This window comes from Sinocyclocheilus rhinocerous, unplaced genomic scaffold (genome assembly GCF_001515625.1).
Source record: "Sinocyclocheilus rhinocerous isolate Xijiao unplaced genomic scaffold, SAMN03320098_v1.1 scaffold971, whole genome shotgun sequence".
Lineage (NCBI taxonomy): Eukaryota > Metazoa > Chordata > Actinopteri > Cypriniformes > Cyprinidae > Sinocyclocheilus > Sinocyclocheilus rhinocerous.
Window position 1 is genome coordinate 246,495 of NW_015666552.1, and position 9,266 is coordinate 255,760.

Genomic DNA, 9,266 nt, shown 5'->3' on the forward strand with positions numbered 1-9,266 from the left:
AAAAATGTTTTAAAAGAAGTCTCATCTGCTCATGCATTTATTTGATCAAAATGCAGTAAAAACAGTAATTTGTTAAGTAATATAACAGTTTAAAACTGTTTTCTATGTGAATATATTTAAAATTTTTAATTTATTCCTGTGATGCAAAGCTGAATTTTCAGGAACCATTTCTCAAGGCTTCAGTGTCACATGATCCTTCAGAAATCATTCTAATATGTTGATTTGCTGCTCAAGAAATAATTGTTTTTGTTATCAGTGTTAAAAACAGTTGCACTGCTTCATATTTTAGTGGAAACTGTGATATATTTGCTCAGGATTCTTTGATGAATAGAAAGTATACTTTTTTTAAAAAAGTAGATTAAAAACAACAACTTCTTTACAGTGTTTTTATTAATAAAAAAAATGAATTTCTTAAAAAATTTAAAAAACACTGACCCCAAACGTTTGAACCGTAACATAGTTTTCTCTTTGTTGATTGAATGTAATACTACATGACCTAACATGCCAGGCAACTTCAATGACATTGCATTCACATATTATAAAATGAATGATGCAATGCTATGTAAACGAGAGCAGATGCCTGCAACAGAGCACAGCTTTATGGATGCAGGGAGGAGAAAATAAGGTAGTCTATCAAGACTTGGAATCGATCCCGCTCAACCACTGTTAGGGGTACCAGACTGCATCAGTCTTGTGAACAGAATGACTGAGGCGGTGCATAACAAGATGAAAACACTGGAAGTGATGGGAGAAACAGTTGACTGTAATGCTCATATCATTGTCCACAGATCTGAAGAATAGAGCACACAGGAAACTCGTGCTAATGAGCAAACAGGAATGTCGGATCCAGCATGCACTCATCCCCACAGGTTGTCAGGGAGACATTTATCTGGGGATCGGAAGAGAGAGAGACGTAAACAAATGAAGCTACAAGGTATCCGGTAGCTTCATTTGAGAGAGGGAGGAGACTTTCATTTCTGAACTTAGCAAAAGTACAAGAAAAAGTGCACTGTCAGTCTCAAGACCATCTAGAAACACAGAGCTCATCTCATTAGATATGCACTCTATTTGAAACTATCACCATTAGTGGAGAATTAGAGCATTACCCCTGGGCTGGCATCATTTGCAGAAAGTAAACAGTCTTTTCTTTCATTGTCAGAATGTGGTGGTGGGGTTTACTTTGTTTGAGGGGATCTAGTGTTGTTAATCTTCATGCAAACAGTGCAGCACAGCAGGCAGAGAGCTAGACTAAGAAACATCCATAGAATTCAGCTAATTAATCCAAGCTAACCTAAGGCAAAACAACAACAAAAAACACTGGCTTACAAATGCATCAGTGAGAAAAGCAGACTTTTGCTTTGAGCTGAAAATTGAACATTTCATTTAGACTGCCACTGTAAAGGGTTAAACTTTGTGCTGAGAGACCTCTAAATGAAGGTGACTGCATGATTGTGTTTGGTTCATCTCATCAAAATGATATACTTTAACATGTTAAAATACTATTTAGGTGAGTTAGCATTTGTATTCTTCTTTATCTACGCATGTTATCTAAATATATTCCTTATCAAAAGTTATGACACCTTTGACCTTTAGGTTCTTCCTTTTTCTGCAGAGCTGTAGCCTGTATGTTTGACAGGGTTGTTTGCCATTCAGAATTGATTTGAGAACGTCAATTTCAAGTTTCTGAATATAAATTACATTTGACTTGAGGTAGCAAATATGATTCAGGATATTTATTCACATTTTAATATGAGGGGATACATTGAATTTATTTGGCAAATTCCATCTCTTGGTCTGAAAGCAAGCCAGTGGCGTCATTATATATCAGTGCAAAAACACTTGGAATGACCTCCTTCACCATGTGTGCCATTTCTGATGATTTTGTGCCAAATTTTGACTATGCAGAAACTAAACTGGGTTGTACACAGATATAAATATGAAACATTTAGAACAGTGTTTCTCATCCCTGGTCCTGGGCGCCCCCCAACACTGCACATTTTGTATGTCTCCCTTATCTGACACCCATTTCAGGTCCTGGAGTTTCTTCTAATGAGCTAATGAGTTGAATCAGGTGTGTTTGATTAGGGAGACACACAAAATGTGCAGTGTTGGGGGGCGCCCAGGACCAGGGTTGAGAAACACTGATTTAGAAAAACGGATGTAAGGGACTTTTTCCAAGTGCTTAAATTATAAGATTTAATAAAAGTATTACATGTTCTTGACCTATTAGACCTAAAAACAATGCTGCTTGTCACTTGTCACATTAGTGTTGATCACTCATGTGCATGCACAATATTCTCAGAAATGACTTTTTTTTATATTCATTGTTCATGCTCATGAAGCTTATAATTACCCCTTATGTTTTATTCTTATATTTTAATCCACAGTGTATCTACTGCTTAGTGCAACAAAGAGGGAGAATATTCACCAACAAAAATTAAAAACATTATTGAGGCACCATTGTGGCTCCTCATACAGCCCAACCTCTGGAGAACCTCTGGAACCCTTTTCAATGTGCTGATCTCCTGGCACTGTGTATTTATAGCACAGGTTCATGCCTTCATTTGGCATGCTCTTTATATGCAAAAATCACCTTCAGCACGCATCTGATACACACCTTTTACTGTATCTGATATGAAATATACAAATCTCACTGATCGATTTGCGGGAAGCGTCAGAACTTTTAAATCCACTAGAACAACACAAAAGAACAAAATGGATTTTAAATTAAATCAAGCGGCCGTCTATATCGAAGTTGAAGTTTGGGTGTTTAAAATCAAAACTAAAATAAGCTCGGTGAGCAGACGGGGTTCTAAATTTCCTATTCACTATTTCACGATTTAAAAAGTGTCTGAAGTATCTATTCATTTTCAGAAACATGCCAGTTAGATTTTGAATTCCATGTCGTCACTTTAAAAGCAATGTGTATTTTGTTTCTATTAAAGTGCGGCTTTAATATCAAAGCCTGACATGCATTTTTCCATTTCGTGACGATACTGGCATCAAAATTGCACACTTTACCTCTAAATCTTATACAAACAAAAATGTAGCATTGCAGAACACAGAATGACCTAAAAACAGCTTATAGCACAGGGAGATTTCTGATAAAATAGTCACAAGTACAAATACTATACATCCGAAAATGGTTATCCAGCATCACCAAAGTACAGCATAAGTAGTGAGATGGTGCTTCAAATTGTTTGTTTACCCTGAGCACAAATAAGTCCATGATGATGATGAATTACTATTGTGAACAGAGGCAAGGTCCTTGAAGAGCAATGAGTCTCTCAAAACATATTGGAGTTTCTCTCAAGAGTGTGATAGCATTCCCAAGGCATAAAACACAATGAAACATGAAGGAAATGCACTGAGAAGCTTTCAAGCCCACCAAGATACATGTGAACTCACCCCTCTTGTTTAATGTCCAGCAGCAATAGGCTCAGCGTCTCACTGAATGCTGGATTGTGAGGGTGGGTGGTTTCAGGTAAATTGCCCAGATTAGAACATTGACTTTGGAATTAGCACGACACTAATAAATGCAGCACAGCCAATAACAGCCCTGGCAGTGAGATTATTTAACAACACATTCAGTCAGTTTCACAACTTGTGAAGACTCCATAATCACCCTCTCTATCTCCTTAAGCCTATAGTGCTTTTTCTTTCCATAAGACTGAAAATTCACAGTGTGAGCAGAGATGTGCAGTGCTGAGACATGGCACGGTTTAAATACTCAAGAGAGGCCAGCTGTGCCTGAGTCAGATCATTAAAACAGGAAGAAAAAAGGGATTGGAGTCCAAACACTCCTCCACAAAGCTCAATCAACTCAGTCACGAGGGCAACAAAACCTCCAGCGCTGCTTCATTTACAATTCAAGTTAGTGTTATTACAGATGAATCATAACCCTTTTGGTTGTGTTAACTGCTGTTGCGTAAGTCATTGTTGAAGAAATTACAAATACATTTTCCACAAACATTTTAGTGGATGGCCTCTCATACAACAATAAAAGGCATACATCACCAATTCAATTCAAAACCAATTCCTGTGGTTTAATCAAAATTAAACCACAGAAAGAAAAAAAAAGAAATGATACGAAGCCTTAAATACTGTGACTAGTTATGATGTGAGTCTTTTTTTTTACCCTCCTTTGAAAATTCTTATTTTAGGTTTAACACTCATTTTCCAGGCATAATGGGCAAATCTCATCTCTACTGGATGGTGATTAGAGTTACCATAAGAAAGTAAGTGATACTCTAACTCAGTGTGTGTGTGTGTGTGTTTAATAAGGGACACTTTCTGTTTTATATCACATATACAACTTAAGTAGAGGTGACAGCTGACCACAATGTAAGTAAAACTGGAATGCTAAACAGTCCTAGCGTATGTCTGCAGTATGCATTTAAAAAGATGCTCAAATGCGTTTAAATTGCAATTTTTGATTTTCTAATGTAGTTTTTGTAACATTGACACTTGTTTACAATAATGATTCAAATAGTTAAGATTTATTGGCTGTTGGCACTAAAATATGGGACTATGTCATATAATAAAGCACTTAATGATTTGGCAACCAAAATCAAAAAGCAGGTAAACATAAAGACTCATGAAAATTGTCAAATTGCATCTCTAAAAGTAAAAGAATATTAACAATATACCAAATGATCACTTATTATTACACACATACTGTATCAGTTTAGCTTCTACCTATAGGCAAATTAAACCAGAATTAAAACTAAACATTTAAAGACATAAGTATTTATTGTAAATTAAGAGTTCTGTTTTTTAGACAATTATATTCAAATCCAGTGAAAAATGTGCACTAATGTAATGCACCGAAGCTTAATATTGTCTTTATATTTCCAATATTATTTATATTATATTATAGTACTGTATATTATATTTCCAAATACAAAAAAGAAAAAGGTTGGCTACAACCAAAAGTATCAAGAAAGAATAAAAGTAACAAAAGTGTACTTTCACTTCTCGCAGCAACAACATTTGTTAGTCCTGAAGTTCAGTTTTGTATAAAAATAAATGGACCCACTTTATATTAAGTTGCCTTAACAACTATGTACTTACATTTAAATTAACCATTTGGTACAATGCATTTATTGTGTACATACATGTTTTTACATTGTACTTTTAAAAATACCTGCATGTAATTACATCTGTAATTAATTTCTGTAATTACATTTATAATTACACTGTTGATCCATCCCTTACATACTCATACCAGCAAACCTGTCCCTAACCTTACCCGTATCCCACCTCAATAGCAGCAAAAGTGTTTTGCAATACAATATGAACACAATAAGTACATTGTACTTATTTTTTGATGTAAGTACATAGTAGTTAAGGCCACTTAATATAAAGTGGGACCAAATAAATAAATAAGAATGCAATATAATAGACTTTGAAATTAATAAGGGACACTTTCTGTTTTATATCACATATACAACTTAAGTAGAGGTGACAGCTGACCACAATGTAAGTAAAACTGGAATGCTAAACAGTCCTAGCGTATGTCTGCAGTATGCATTTAAAAAGATGCTCAAATGCGTTTAAATTGCAATTTTTGATTTTCTAATGTAGTTTTTGTAACATTGACACTTGTTTACAATAATGATTCAAATAGTTAAGATTTATTGGCTGTTGGCACTAAAATATGGGACTATGTCATATAATAAAGCACTTAATGATTTGGCAACCAAAATCAAAAAGCAGGTAAACATAAAGACTCATGAAAATTGTCAAATTGCATCTCTAAAAGTAAAAGAATATTAACAATATACCAAATGATCACTTATTATTACACACATACTGTATCAGTTTAGCTTCTACCTATAGGCAAATTAAACCAGAATTAAAACTAAACATTTAAAGACATAAGTATTTATTGTAAATTAAGAGTTCTGTTTTTTAGACAATTATATTCAAATCCAGTGAAAAATGTGCACTAATGTAATGCACCGAAGCTTAATATTGTCTTTATATTTCCAATATTATTTATATTATATTATAGTACTGTATATTATATTTCCAAATACAAAAAAGAAAAAGGTTGGCTACAACCAAAAGTATCAAGAAAGAATAAAAGTAACAAAAGTGTACTTTCACTTCTCGCAGCAACAACATTTGTTAGTCCTGAAGTTCAGTTTTGTATAAAAATAAATGGACCCACTTTATATTAAGTTGCCTTAACAACTATGTACTTACATTTAAATTAACCATTTGGTACAATGCATTTATTGTGTACATACATGTTTTTACATTGTACTTTTAAAAATACCTGCATGTAATTACATCTGTAATTAATTTCTGTAATTACATTTATAATTACACTGTTGATCCATCCCTTACATACTCATACCAGCAAACCTGTCCCTAACCTTACCCGTATACCACCTCAATAGCAGCAAAAGTGTTTTGCAATACAATATGAACACAATAAGTACATTGTACTTATTTTTTGATGTAAGTACATAGTAGTTAAGGCCACTTAATATAAAGTGGGACCAAATAAATAAATAAGAATGCAATATAATAGACTTTGAAAGGAATCTGGTTGATTCACTCCTCTTGCTTTTCTTAATGGAGAAAACGCTCTCCATGTGGATGATGGAATTCTGAGGATGAATGAGTCTATATCCAGCATGACAAGATCTGCTGCTCGAATCCTTTCATCCTTTCAGCTCTTAGTAGCTGCCCTGCCTTGATCTTCCTTCCTTGGCGTAGTGGAACCTAGCAACAGCCAGTGTGTTCACATTTCACACAATTCATGCCAATTCGCATCCGTCTACTATTCTAATCTGAGATTTTTTTGTCTTGTTTTGTTTTTAACATTAACACTTGTATACAAAATAATTATTGAAACGCAATAAATACCAAAGCAATCTTGGCTGCTTGGGTGTAAAACAGTAAAATATGATACGATTCTATATTATGCAGTGATTGGCAAAAAAAAAAAAAGTCACATGTTGACCCTTTGTGACAACAAGAAAAAGTATTGGGACACATAATCCATGCCTCAGAATGTTGAAAGTATTAGCACATGGCATTCTATAAAAATCTTCCGTTTTGTGAGGTGTAAACATCAAACATGTTGCCAAGTCTCTAAGAATGTACACCAATAATCATTCAAAAGCACTGCAGAGCTTTTGTCCAGCTGGGAATATCTCTGATAACACCTTTTGCATTTTATAATGGGTTAAATGTTTTAATATTCATCACTGATTCAGGTGCAATTAAAGGGAAATTACTATTACAAATCCTTTGCTTTTCTTCTGCTCAAATACAATGCCACAGCACCATCCACAGAAATGCAAGATCTCTTGTCAAACTATTTATTTATTTATTTATTTTGTCCTGAAAACATGAAAATGACAGCAGAATGGAAAGTCAGCTAATTGCATTTTAAATGTGCGCTCTTGAAAGGCTGCACTTGAAGCAGAAGTTTGCTTAATGCTTTTTAAAATAAGAAACACAAGCACTGCACTTCACAGCTCTCTGCACTTGATTTCATGTCCAGCGGTTTATTTATGCGTTTATTTATTTACTTTCATATTTGTATGAAGTACTCTCCTCAAAACAAGATCAATACAGCCCAATATGATGCCGGATCCTCTCTCTTCCTGTCTCTCTGTGCTTTACAGAGTAAACTAGATCCTTTGAATGGAAAGGCTCATGAAACAGCCGGAATAAACAAGAGTTTTACCAGCATAGCATTGTTTTTGTAGTGGTAATGAGGATGTGCTCTTTTAAAAGGCTTCAACATTAATGCATTCAGTGAGATTACACTATTAACTCACCTTATGCATCAAACACCTTAATGTGGTTGCATATACAGAAAAAAACTGGACTTTTTCTCTCCTTTTTAAAAAAGAATGAAATTTAAATACATTACACTTTATAAATGCTACGAGTATGAAAGGTCACACTGGAAAACTTTTCACAAATGACCTGTAATAATTTCTTGCCCTGAATGCACATTTGTCATGTTTCCTCCAGCACTTTAGAGACACAGGCCGAGGCTCAGCACAATCAGAGAGATTTAAAGCCATCATCGAAAAACACTCCATCCTTTGATTGACTCTCTTCCACTGCCCACACATGTAAACGCTCACCGACACACTTAGAAATGGCCTTTTATCTGGGTTGTTCAAGTGCATATGGGAGTATTAAAAGTAGAAGGTGAGGTGGAAACAGTCAGGCCTAAAGGAATGGTCCCTAAAGGAATAGTTTAGGGACCATTAACGCTCTATGTATAGAAATGTAGGTGGAAAAATATGATCCAGTTACCATATCTTACTTCAAGAAGCATTTTAGCTGTGGCTGTGTTGATTCTTTTCATATGTGCTAATTGGTGGGGACCAACAGGGAGACCTCAGAGTAACTTTTATGAAGGTAAATGCATTGTGTTGCTTTCTTGAGCATCAGTGAATTTTTTCACCCTTTGTAATAGTTGTGTATGAGTCCCTCAGTTGCTTTCAGTGTGGAAAAGATGGATCTGCTGGAAAGGGTTCAAATATGCAGAAGATAATGAAAAAACAAAAAAACAATGTATGTGCAGAACCTGGAGGACTTTTTTGAACAGAAGAAAGTTGAACTGCTCAGGACAACTGAGGGACTCACGAACAACTATCATAAAAAAAACAAAAAAACATTTGTGGATCATCCAGGTAATTACACATACCCCCGGTTTCACAAACAAGGCTTAAGCCTAGTCCCAGACTAAAGTGTAAGTCTGAGCCGTTTTAACTGAAAGAAACTTGCACTGACTGATCTTAAAATATATCAGTGCCTTTGTTTTGTCTCAAGATGCATACCAATAATGTTTTTTTCTAAGGCATGTTAATAAAATTACTTAAATGTCCTAATTGAAAAATGGCGTAATCCTGGTTTAGTCTAAGCCCTGTCTGTGAAACCGGGCCCAAGACATTTTTAAAAATATCTATCGGAGCATCTTGAGGATGAGTAAATGAGTATTTTCTGGTGATTAAGCGCATCATTTGTTATGCATGATCAGATCAATTACAGTAAACTACAGTAAAAGCACCTAATTTAGTGAACTAAAGAAGCACCCTAAACAGACATAAGTGAAGTACATAACAGGTTATCCGATCCGTTTCCAAAAATAATGTCCTGATCTGTGTTCTCATCTGCATTGATTAAGCTGCTGATTTAGTGAGTGCATGACTGCGTGTGTCGCTCTGAGAATGCAAAACGCTCTCCATCAGGGTTGGCCCCGCTGAATCACACACTTCAGGGTTTAC